Source organism: Rhinoderma darwinii, chromosome 10 (genome assembly GCF_050947455.1).
Source record: "Rhinoderma darwinii isolate aRhiDar2 chromosome 10, aRhiDar2.hap1, whole genome shotgun sequence".
NCBI classification, from domain to species: Eukaryota; Metazoa; Chordata; class Amphibia; order Anura; family Rhinodermatidae; genus Rhinoderma; species Rhinoderma darwinii.
This window is the reverse complement of record NC_134696.1, coordinates 30,798,864-30,812,622: the sequence shown is the minus strand read 5'-3', so window position 1 is coordinate 30,812,622 and position 13,759 is coordinate 30,798,864.

Sequence of the window (13,759 nt, the reverse complement as noted above, 5' to 3'; positions counted from 1 at the left end):
TCACAGAAACACAGAGAAAACCGGATGGGCTCGAGTAAATGCTTCGCCAAATGTACAATTTGTATTTTTTTATTAACACTAAATGTTCACCATATTTAATATACATTGCTCCCCACAGAATATAGCTTCACATTATAGTCATATAGTTACATGATAATAATCTGTCTGCATGCAACCACCACTAGAGGGAGCTCACTGACTATATCTTTATATATCTAGCATTGAACAGTGAAGAACCCCTAGTGGTTGTTACCGGCCAGTCATACCCTTCTCATCATGGGTCCCATATTAGTCACATGGCCTGTCTCTATGGTAGGTTCGCCACTGGGAGTTACCCTTTAAAAGGATAAAAACTGCTTTAGACACTACATATTGCTGTTTGGATTAGACTTCTTTTCTTGGTGGGACTTTGTCAGCTCCGTATATAATATTTCATCAAAGGGATTACAAACTCTGTTAGACATTAGATGATGAAGTAAACATGTAGTTATTATTTACAGTGATTGATGCAAAGTTCACAAATTCCCTTGCATATAATGTATCTAGTAGACAGAATATAGCAAAATGGGCTGCCAGTTCCAAAATCCTGTGCTGGCTGGAAAGTGACAGTAAGACAAAGTGGTCTACGTACAAATGAGCGCAGTGTAATAACAGCGGTGCGGGCTGGAAACAGAGTGTTCCTATGATGGCATTAAGTGAACCACTGCTTCCATTTCACTGCAGCTCCAGGGTGAGATTTAGCAGATGGAGTAGCATAGATTGGATGATTGTCATGCAAGGATTTGGTTAAACTTTGTGAAATGCCGGCTGTTTTGTTGGGCTGTAGCTGATGAGCAGAAACGGTGGAGAGATTATATATTTATACTAGGCTTATAGTGAACATGTGGTTTGGAGCCAATTAATATTACAGAATTGCATAACTATCAATTCCCTAGTATAATGCGATTATCGAAACATTGGCTAGATCCAATAATCACTGCAGGGATGTGAGGGAGCAAATTTTATGCTGTTTTCACTTATTTTTCATTTTTATTTGTGCAGTGTAGAAGGAGAAATATTTTACTGGAAACCATCAGTAAGCTGCAGCCGGCAGTTGTTTGTATTTGTCTCTATTCAGCTCTGCAGCCTGGTGTCTGTCTGTGGGTCTAATTGGCTCAGTCATACCTTACCCAGTGCAAGTAATCAGACCTTATTCACACAATCGTAAAAAATAACGGCCGTACTACATCCAGAAAATGTAGTTGTAAGTCGGCATATTTTCAGCCGTATTGCATTCCATAAGCAGGTCCGTATTACGGACATTTGTCCATATTGGATCCGTGTTTCTGATCCGTTTTTTTCTACATCTCTACATATTTTCCGAAATCATCAACAATAACATTCTCTATCGTCCCAATCATAATACGGATCTAAATCACATGGTTTTTCTTAACCTATTACGGATGCGATTATTTTGGGTCTCCATTGACATTTACGGGCAATTCTCGGACGCAAATCATTATTGGATGAGGCACACTGCATTCGTTGTTTTTTTTTTTTTTTACAGTGTCTGTCTAATTTTGTAAATGGTAGACTAAGTCATATCACAGAAATATAATTTGTCACAAAATATTTTGTGTTACAAAATGAAATTGGGTGACACAGTGTGGCGTGATGTATCATAAAAGAAATCTGGTGCCATCTGCTCTTACATCGTTTTCATTGGAATTAATTACAGTTAAAGGGTCCCGTGGATATGCCATAAATATCTTTGATGGGAATAATCCTTTCATGCCTGTTTGCCAATCATATGTGCGTTTATATATTCCATTGGTGAACTATGACTGTTATCTTGGCCAATCATATGCAATTTATACCTGATAATATCTCCTGAACTATGTGTCTGCTCCCAGCACATGTGCATTGCATGGCTATAGGCTTCATTCACCAGACAGAGGCCCGAAGAGTGTCCTTTTTGCCACCGTCGGGATGGTATGCGTCGGCATACTTTTTGTTTTTTACTGTATGGGAAAGCGCAGCAGACTGCATTTTCCTATGCAATGGTCCACAGCAGAAAAACATACTGCACAGTATACGTCTTTTTTTAACAGTGTTGCCAATCGGTGAAGAATGCCACTATGGCCATACAGTGGCATACGTCGGAGCCTTAGGTTAGAGGCCTACGTTGGTAATATATTACCAACATATACCGCCGACGTATTTCTCTGACGTGATGTGAACAGTGCCCAATGTCTGTATGTCGACTAAACGGCATCAGAAGTCTGTTTGACGATTTTTGCAAGATTCTCCTGTAAAACAGGTTTTCTGAAAATGTACCGGGGAGGATTTGTGAGCATTTCTATGCGGTCCAGGGCTTAAAATGTTCCACGCGAGGGTATTCCTATATTGGAAGGTATCCGACTGAACGCAGGCTGCAATTTTCAGGTAGTAGTTTACTAGAAGTGGTCATCCAGAAAAGCCCCCGTCTCTTTTAAGAGACTGTGATAGTTTACTGTCCTGGTACCAGAATCTTCCCTCGTCCATTATGAGAAGTGTAACATCTCATGCACACAACCGTTGTGCCACTCGGGCCGTTTTTGACGGCATCCGAGTGGCACCCGATCGTCTTCCGAGGAAAGATAGGACATATTCTATCTTTCCTTGGATCACTGACGGGACTAGGCCAGCGCACACGGTCGTGTGCATGAGGCATAAGAGTCGTAGCTATTCTTTCCTTCACCTTGGTTAAAGATTCCGCTTGTTGCCCCAGCCCATGGTAGCACAAAGCCCACTAAATCTTATCAACTGAAATAAAACAGACAACAGTTTCTTTGGATAAAAATGCCCACTGTGTTTATTAAGGGTAGCATAAGATAAAATAATTAGAAGAGAATAACCATAAATAATAAAATATAAATATTTAAACCAATAAAAACCAAGTCCGCCCAGCATTAGCTGGGTGACAAACCCCTCTAACAAACATTGTGACGTAAAGGAATTCAAGACATTAGGGAGGGAGGGTGGGCGACGGTCCAAATGTTCAAAACTGGCTGCTTGACCACGACGAACTGCTTCTTTTATATCCAATTTTCCCGCCTTTGGGATTTTGAATGTCCAATCAGCAGACCTTGTCCAGAAATCTTCCTGGAGATAGGAACTACCAGAACATGCTCATGCACTGCATAGCTGACCTGGGTCCAATCAGCTGGGACCAACATAAAAACTGCCCGGAAACAGAAACATCTGGAACCGGCTCGTGCCACCAACACAGCTTACCCGGGGGACACCAAGATGGGAAGTACCATTCTAATATAAAAATAATAATGGAGAAAAGAGGGAATGGGGAGAAAGAAAAACATGCCAAACCAACATACAATATTATTAAAAGCTTATGGGGCCGTGCGACCATGTGTTCCCCAGGCAATAGCCTGGGGGGCCCCTGACATTATCTAAATATTTGGTTAAGGCAGAGTAACTTGTTGGCGCCCTCCCTGGCCCCCGGGGTACATGCCCCGGCAGTCTGCCTGCTCATCCTAGCTGTATCAGTAAATGCTGTGATATCTATCCTTTTCTGATTATCGTGTGTGAACAGCTGGAGTTGAAAGCAATATATAGCAAAAAACAAAAACAACTATAGAGTGGTTCATCCATGCTACGACCTCTAATAGATACTGCAGATAAGGATTCAGGGGTCAACTGTTTATTGCAATTTGGTTTCATATTTATTGCCTTGTTTATGATGTTCTTCCAGTTAACTGTTGTTGAAATAGCTGGGAAAAGGCTTTGAAATTGCAAAGCCCCTGACTCCTAAAGAGTCGTCCTTTGGCACGCAGGAAAGATTAAAAAAAACCCAGTGGTGGAAACATCTACGAAACCATGGCCTCCGGACTGCCCTTCTCCTGGGCTTAGGGGGTCAATACCAACAGATGTAGTTCTATGAGGATAGACATCACTTCTGCGTTTTTGCCTGATGAACTCTTGCCACCTAAATCTTCCTCAGCAACTGCTACCAATAGTTCTTCACAACTAGGAACGCCACCGTAATGCGACAGATCCCTCAGAGCCGCATAGTGACCTGCGGCTATAAACAAGTGTTAAAAACAAGAAGAGGTAGAGCCCACGGATACAAATCAGATTCTAGATAACTTTTTCTTTAAGAAATTGTACAAAAAGAAACATGATTGAGTAATAGATTATTTTCTGGCGTCAAGCAGCTGCATTGCCTTACTTCAGAAACATGCCAGTTAAAGTAGTTTGCAATTTGCACAGCACTCCCCCATTCCCAATAATGGCCATACTTTGTGTGAGCGGAATTATGAATGTGAGTCAAAATGTACTACTACTACTATCAGAGGCGCACCTAGAAATTTTGCTTGGTCCCTGTGCGTACTGCTGCTGCCGCCCTCCAGTGCCCGGTAGATTTCCAGTCCCTCTCTGACCAACTGGGAGTCTTGACGCTGGCCAGCATAAGGACGTTGTGAGTGCAGAGCACACCATGTCATGGTACTGTTTGGTGTCGGGACCCAGTGTGGCAGCGCATACAGAAGAAAGGACCTCGCAGCTCTCTTCTGTGCCCAAAATATAAAAGAGTGGCCAAGGATCCAATCAACCAAACGCTTACCTGTAAATATATAATTAAACTGCTAACAAATCTGGTCTAATATAGAGTTTAAATCTGTTAGACTCCCACCTATCAATTCTTTTAAAAATCCCTTTATCAATCCCTAACCGAGCAGCTTCCGTAGCTGCACCTATCCTAAAGGAATGGGAAGAGATTTTTAAGTGTTCAATCTTCAGGAACTTCAAACATTTCTTCAAAACAGAATTAAACTGAAATCTGGACAGCTGATCACCATTTTGACATTCGAAACTGGGCATAGGACGGAACCAAAAAACGGATTAATTCTAACCAAACAACCTTTTCCTAATTGATCTGTCTTCGATTTTTTTAGCAATAACAAAACATGGTCAACCTTGCAACGAACATCCTGAAATGAAAGGCCCGAGACTGAAACTTTACTCTCTGCTCGCTTATCCGTAAAGCTGCAAAAAACATTAACACTAATGCTGTTCTAAACAAACACACTTCAAACTTATTAAAACAAACTAAAGGTAACACATTATATAATTTTAACAACAATTCTAAAGAAATAGGCCTTCTTCTTTCCACAACCGGAGCTGACCTATGGTAACCTTTCAAAAGCTGCTTAACTGGGAAGAGCGAAGAAATAGCCGGACGACTGTTTAATTTAAGAAAGAACGAAATGCCTGCCAGAGACTTAGAAATGGAGGCAAATGACAGCCTCCTACTATTCAGGCTACATACAAATTTCAAAACTAGACCTACCTAATTATGAAAGAAATTATAGTTCTCATTAACACAAAAAGTAACCCACTCCTTCCAAGCAGCTGAATAATCAGCCCATGTTCTCGGAGACAAAGATCTCTGAATGTTAACATAGATTAATGTCCCAAATCAGATTCTATAAATGAGGAGGACACGGAATTCCACAAAGCTCCGCCCTCCTTGATGATGCAATCGGCTGTACTATCTCCGGCGCTTGGTGCGCACATCCCAAATTGCGCCGCCCTCATCGATGACACTGCTGCTGACTTCCTCTTGGCTGCAGCTGATGACGGAACCTCAAGCAACGACCCGGCAGGAAATACCGCCTCCTCTATGACGTCTTCCGGCGCATTAAGTTCCCTTCTTCCCGCGTCCTCTCTCTCCGGCGCCGCTGCTAGACATTGCATTAGCCCGTCTTCTCCTTCCAACTCCGCTCTTCTCATCAGCTCCATCAGCAGGACATCCGTGACGATCATCCAAATGTTCAAAACTGGCTGCTTGACCACGACGTACTGCTTCTTTTATATCCAGTTTTCCCACCTTTGGAATTTTGAATGTCCAATCAGCAGACCTTGTCCAGAAATCTCCCTGGAGGTAGAAACTACCAGAACCTGCTCATGCACTGCATAGCTGACCTGGGTCCAATCAGCTGGGACCAACATAAAAACTGCCCGGAAACAGAAAAATCTGGAACCGGCTTGTGCCACCAACACAGCTTACCCGGGGGACACCAAGATGGGAAGTACCATTCTAATATAAAAATAATAATGGAGAAAAGAGGGAATGGGGGGAAAGAAAAACATACCAAACCAACATACAATATTATTAAAACCTTATGGGGGCCGTGCGACCATGTGTCTCCCCGGCCCCCAGGGTACATGCCCCATCAGTGTGCCGGCCCATCCTAGCTGTATCAGTAAATGCAGTGATATCTATAATTTTCTGATTATTGTGTGTGAACAGCTGGAGTTGAAAGCAATATATAGCAAAAAACAAAAACAACTATAGAGTGGTTCATCCATGCTACGACCTCTAATAGATACTGCAGATAAGGATTCAGGGGTCAACTGTTTATTGCAAGTTGGTTTCATATTTATTGCCTTGTTTATGATGTTCTTCCAGTTAACTGTTGTTGAAATAGCTGGGAAAAGGCTTCAAAATTGCAAAGCCCCTGACTCCTAAAGAGTCGTCCTTTGGCACGCAGGAAAGATAAAGAAAACCCCAGTGGTGGAAACATCTACGAAACCATGGCCTCCGGACTGCCCTTCTCCTGGGCTTAGGGGGTCAATACCAACAGATGTAGTTCTATGAGGATAAACATCACTTCTGTGTTTTTGCCTGATGAACTCTTGCCACCTAAATCTTCCTCAGCAACTGCTACCAATAGTTCTTCACAACTAGGAACGCCACCATAATGCGACAGATCCCTCAGAGCCGCATAGTGACCTGCGGCTATAAACAAAAGCATTACTATACAGTCGTGTCCAACAGTGTTAAAAACAAGAAGAGGTAGAGCCCACGGACACCAATCAGATTCTAGATAACTTTTTCTTTAAGAAATTGTACAAAAAGAAACATATGATTGAGTAATAGATTATTTTCTGGCGTCAAGCAGCTGCATTGCTTACTTCAGAAACATGCCAGTTAAAGTAGTTTGCAATTTGCACAGCACTCCCCCATTCCCAATAATGGCCATACTTTGTGTGAGCGGAATTATGAATGTGAGTCAAAATGTACTACTACTACTATCAGAGGCGCACCTAGAAATTTTGCTTGGTCCCTGTGCGTACTGCTGCTGCTGCCCTCCAGTGCCCGGTAGATTTCCAGTCCCTCTCTGACCAACTGGGAGTCTTGACGCTGTCCAGCATAAGGACGTTGTGAGTGCAGAGCACACCATGTCATGGTACTGTTTGGTGTCGGGACCCAGTGTGGCAGCGCATACAGAAGAAAGGACCTCGCAGCTCTCTTCTGTGCCCAAAATATAAAAGAGTGGCCAAGGATCCAAACAACCAAACGCTTACCTGTAAATATATAATTAAACTGCTAACAAATCTGGTCTAATATAGAGTTTAAATCTGTTAGACTTCCACCTATCAATTCTTTTAATAATCCCTTAATCAATCCCTAACCGAGCAGCTTCCGTGGCTGCACCTATCCTAAAGGAATGGGAAGAGATTTTTAAGTGTTCAATCTTCAGGAACTTCAAACATTTCTTCAAAACAGAATTAAACTGAAATCTGGACAGCTGATCACCATTTTGACATTCGAAACTGGGCATAGGACGGAACCAAAAAACGGATTAATTCTAACCAAACAACCTTTTCCTAATTGATCTGTCTTCGATTTTTTTAGCAATAACAAAACATGGTCAACCTTGCAACGAACATCCTGAAATGAAAGGCCCGAGACTGAAACTTTACTCTCTGCTCGCTTATCCGTAAAGCTGCAAAAAACATTAACACTAATGCTGTTCTAAACAAACACACTTCAAACTTATTAAAACAAACTAAAGGTAACACATTATATAATTTTAACAACAATTCTAAAGAAATAGGCCTTCTTCTTTCCACAACCGGAGCTGACCTATGGTAACCTTTCAAAAGCTGCTTAACTGGGAAGAGCGAAGAAATAGCCGGACGACTGTTTAATTTAAGAAAGAACGAAATGCCTGCCAGAGACTTAGAAATGGAGGCAAATGACAGCCTCCTACTATTCAGGCTACATACAAATTTCAAAACTAGACCTACCTAATTATGAAAGAAATTATAGTTCTCATTAACACAAAAAGTAACCCACTCCTTCCAAGCAGCTGAATAATCAGCCCATGTTCTCGGAGACAAAGATCTCTGAATGTTAACATAGATTAATGTCCCAAATCAGATTCTATAAATGAGGAGGACACGGAATTCCACAAAGCTCCGCCCTCCTTGATGATGCAATCGGCTGTACTATCTCCGGCGCTTGGTGCGCACATCCCAAATTGCGCCGCCCTCATCGATGACACTGCTGCTGACTTCCTCTTGGCTGCAGCTGATGACGGAACCTCAAGCAACGACCCGGCAGGAAATACCGCCTCCTCTATGACGTCTTCCGGCGCATTAAGTTCCCTTCTTCCCGCGTCCTCTCTCTCCGGCGCCGCTGCTAGACATTGCATTAGCCCGTCTTCTCCTTCCAACTCCGCTCTTCTCATCAGCTCCATCAGCAGGACATCCGTGACGATCATCCAAATGTTCAAAACTGGCTGCTTGACCACGACGTACTGCTTCTTTTATATCCAGTTTTCCCACCTTTGGAATTTTGAATGTCCAATCAGCAGACCTTGTCCAGAAATCTCCCTGGAGGTAGAAACTACCAGAACCTGCTCATGCACTGCATAGCTGACCTGGGTCCAATCAGCTGGGACCAACATAAAAACTGCCCGGAAACAGAAACATCTGGAACCGGCTTGTGCCACCAACACAGCTTACCCGGGGGACACCAAGATGGGAAGTACCATTCTAATATAAAAATAATAATGGAGAAAAGAGGGAATGGGGGGAAAGAAAAACATACCAAACCAACATACAATATTATTAAAACCTTATGGGGGCCGTGCGACCATGTGTCTCCCCGGCCCCCAGGGTACATGCCCCATCAGTGTGCCGGCCCATCCTAGCTGTATCAGTAAATGCAGTGATATCTATAATTTTCTGATTATTGTGTGTGAACAGCTGGAGTTGAAAGCAATATATAGCAAAAAACAAAAACAACTATAGAGTGGTTCATCCATGCTACGACCTCTAATAGATACTGCAGATAAGGATTCAGGGGTCAACTGTTTATTGCAAGTTGGTTTCATATTTATTGCCTTGTTTATGATGTTCTTCCAGTTAACTGTTGTTGAAATAGCTGGGAAAAGGCTTCAAAATTGCAAAGCCCCTGACTCCTAAAGAGTCGTCCTTTGGCACGCAGGAAAGATAAAGAAAACCCCAGTGGTGGAAACATCTACGAAACCATGGCCTCCGGACTGCCCTTCTCCTGGGCTTAGGGGGTCAATACCAACAGATGTAGTTCTATGAGGATAAACATCACTTCTGCGTTTTTGCCTGATGAACTCTTGCCACCTAAATCTTCCTCAGCAACTGCTACCAATAGTTCTTCACAACTAGGAACGCCACCATAATGCGACAGATCCCTCAGAGCCGCATAGTGACCTGCGGCTATAAACAAAAGCATTACTATACAGTCGTGTCCAACAGTGTTAAAAACAAGAAGAGGTAGAGCCCACGGACACCAATCAGATTCTAGATAACTTTTTCTTTAAGAAATTGTACAAAAAGAAACATATGATTGAGTAATAGATTATTTTCTGGCGTCAAGCAGCTGCATTGCTTACTTCAGAAACATGCCAGTTAAAGTAGTTTGCAATTTGCACAGCACTCCCCCATTCCCAATAATGGCCATACTTTGTGTGAGCGGAATTATGAATGTGAGTCAAAATGTACTACTACTACTATCAGAGGCGCACCTAGAAATTTTGCTTGGTCCCTGTGCGTACTGCTGCTGCTGCCCTCCAGTGCCCGGTAGATTTCCAGTCCCTCTCTGACCAACTGGGAGTCTTGACGCTGTCCAGCATAAGGACGTTGTGAGTGCAGAGCACACCATGTCATGGTACTGTTTGGTGTCGGGACCCAGTGTGGCAGCGCATACAGAAGAAAGGACCTCGCAGCTCTCTTCTGTGCCCAAAATATAAAAGAGTGGCCAAGGATCCAAACAACCAAACGCTTACCTGTAAATATATAATTAAACTGCTAACAAATCTGGTCTAATATAGAGTTTAAATCTGTTAGACTTCCACCTATCAATTCTTTTAATAATCCCTTAATCAATCCCTAACCGAGCAGCTTCCGTGGCTGCACCTATCCTAAAGGAATGGGAAGAGATTTTTAAGTGTTCAATCTTCAGGAACTTCAAACATTTCTTCAAAACAGAATTAAACTGAAATCTGGACAGCTGATCACCATTTTGACATTCGAAACTGGGCATAGGACGGAACCAAAAAACGGATTAATTCTAACCAAACAACCTTTTCCTAATTGATCTGTCTTCGATTTTTTTAGCAATAACAAAACATGGTCAACCTTGCAACGAACATCCTGAAATGAAAGGCCCGAGACTGAAACTTTACTCTCTGCTCGCTTATCCGTAAAGCTGCAAAAAACATTAAAGGGAATGTGTTACCAGAAAAACATGTTTTTTTTTAAAAAATTAAACATTTAGTGTGTGGGTGATTAAACATTGTTCAAATTTTTTTATTTTTTTTGGCACGAGCCAGGAAATATTATAAATTATTTCTAATTTATAATACTACCCATTTTTGGTCACTAGATGGGGCTGTTCCCAAAATTGCAGCATTGCAACATTGGGTTAAAAGCCCTCGCTCTAGTGAGCTCTCAGCATCCCCCCCTCCTTTATCCTGGCTAGTGCCGGGATAAACGAGGGGTTTGAAAGGTTTAACCTCCTACACTGTGTGTCGCCATTTTTTGAGGTAACCCACAGTGTAGTAGGTTTACATACAGTAGTAAACACACACAAACACTAACATACATTGAAATCTCTTACCTGCTCCTGCCGCCGCGGCTCCCTCCGGCCCGTCCGCTCCGTTTGCTGCCGCTGTGCCATGTGCACAAGTCCGGAAGCCGCGACCGGAAGTAGTAATATTACTGTCCGGCCGCGACTTCCGGTCCACAGGAAAATGGCGCCGGACGGCGCCAATTTCGAATAGGACTGTGTGGGAGCGGCGCATGCGCAGTTCCCACACAGACGCCGTACACGGCAGTCAATGGGACGGGAGCCGTTCGCAGTCCCCATGGGACTGTGGCTGCCGTATTCCATGTCTGTGTGTGTCGTTAATCGACACACACAGAAATGGAACAAAAAATGGCAGCCCCCATAGGGAAGAAAAAGTGTAAAAATAAGAAAAAGTAAAACACAAACACACAAATGAATAAAAACGTTTTTATTAAAGCACTAACATCTTTAACATATAAAAAAATTATTTGCGATGACACTGTTCCTTTAACACTAAATGCTGTTCTAAACAAACACACTTCAAACTTATTAAAACAAACTAAAGGTAACACATTATATAATTTTAACAACAATTCTAAAGAAATAGGCCTTCTTCTTTCCACAACCGGAGCTGACCTATGGTAACCTTTCAAAAGCTGCTTAACTGGGAAGAGCGAAGAAATAGCCGGACGACTGTTTAATTTAAGAAAGAACGAAATGCCTGCAAGATACTTAGAAATGGAGGCAAATGACAGCCTCCTACTAATCAGGCTACATACAAATTTCAAAACTAGACCTACCTAATTATGAAAGAAATTATAGTTCTCATTAACACAAAAAGTAACCCACTCCTTCCAAGCAGCTGAATAATCAGCCCATGTTCTCGGAGCCAAAGATCTCTGAATGTTAACATAGATTAATGTCCCAAATCAGATTCTATAAATGAGGAGGACACGGAATTCCACAAAGCTCCGCCTCTGGCGCCAGCGTTCTGAACCTCCGCCACTGACAACGAGATAATGAATCTGCTATATCATTCCTTTTGCCTTCTATATAGCTAGCTTTCAACCAGATATTCAACTTAACACCACAAAAGGTTAAATGTCTTAACTTAACTACCAAGTCACATTTAGAAGATAACGTGTTCATTGCAAAGACCACACCTTTGTTATCCGTAAACAATAAAATTCTCCTATCTTTAAAATAATGACCCCATATAACTATGGCTACCAAAACTGGAAATAATTCTAATAAGACAATGTTTGAAGTAACCTTGTTATCACACCAAGCACTGGGCCATGAATCAGCCAACCATTGACCATTAAAGAATGCCCCGTAGCCTATACTACCGGCTGCATCCGTAAATAAAGACAAAGAGTCAGAATCCTCAAAATTAAACTGCCAGCAACTGTGTCCATTAAATTTAGATAAAAATTCTAACCACACAGCTAAATCTTCTTTAAGCTGAACCGTTAACCTAATATGAGCCGTAGGAGATTTAAGACCCCTTGTTGAAAAATACAGTCGTTTAGAAAAAACTCTTCCCATAGGAATAACCCTAAAGGCAAAGTTTAACAGTGACTGCATATCACGTAATGAACATTTCTTCCTATCTAACATACTAACTAACGATTCCTTTAACTTTAACAATTTAACTTCAGGTAAACTAAATTCCATTCTTTCAGAATCTATTCTAATACCTAAAAATTCTAATGATCTACATGGAAAAACTGTCTTCTCTTCCGCTAATGGAACACCCAAAAATTTCATAAACTCAAAAAACTTTAACAATAAGGAATAACATAACTCAGAACTAGCATCACCTATAAACAAAAAGTCATCTACATAGTGCAGAACACCTCTGTCAGGAATTTGTTTCTGCACTACCCAATGTAAAAAAGATGAAAATGCTTCAAAATAAAAACAAGATAAGGAAAAACCCATTGGTAAACATTTGTCATAAAAATAATTACCTTGAAATTGAAAACCTAGAGAGTTGAAACCTGCAGGGTTAACGGGTCGTAAACGCTAAAAAAGCATTATGACCAAATCGTCTCAATAAAGAGACAGCCTGATCAAAAGACGCATAGTGTACCGTCGCTTTAGACTTATCAGCTTCATCATTTAATGAAGCTTTAAACGGGTAAGCAGTTTCAAGCTCTTTTAAAAAATTTTGATGAACAATATCCTTATGCTGCTGGATGGATTTCAAATTATCCACCCAGCAACAACCAGATCCTTTGAAAGCAGGAATATCAAAACCAAACCTAAAACCATTAACAATTAAATTAGCTTTCTCCCTGCCTGGGAATATTTCTAGCCATGGCGCCATTCTTATTAATTTCACTGGCGTCCATACTTTTTGACAACTGTTCTTTGGTGTTAGGGGTTTGAGACTGGTTTGCTCTTTTGAAACAACGACACATTGGGTGTGAACCCCCACAAAAGGAACATTCGTGTTTATACCGACAATTGTTTAACCATTTACACTGAGCTTCATTATAAGCGGAGCAAACTCCTTTCCTCAACGTCTGCTGTGAACTAGGCTGCTGCTTGGGCACTAACCTTTGTGGAAGCATTAAACTAAGCCACAAACCAACATCCTTAGTGCCCCATTTCAACGAAGGGTAAAACTGCCAACTTCTGACGAAATATTTCATCATAATTGTACCATGCTAAACCACCAAATTGGCGGTAAGCCTCCAGAATGATGTCTACATGGTGGAATAAATTACTACAATTAATTGAAGACTTTTCCCCTAAAACAGAAGCATAGATGCAGAAAGCCTGTAGCCAGTTAAAGAAAGACTTAGGTGGAGAACGTTTTTTATCATCATCCTTGTCAGATTTACCATCCAGCTTGACAAGAGTCTCTTTCGCAGA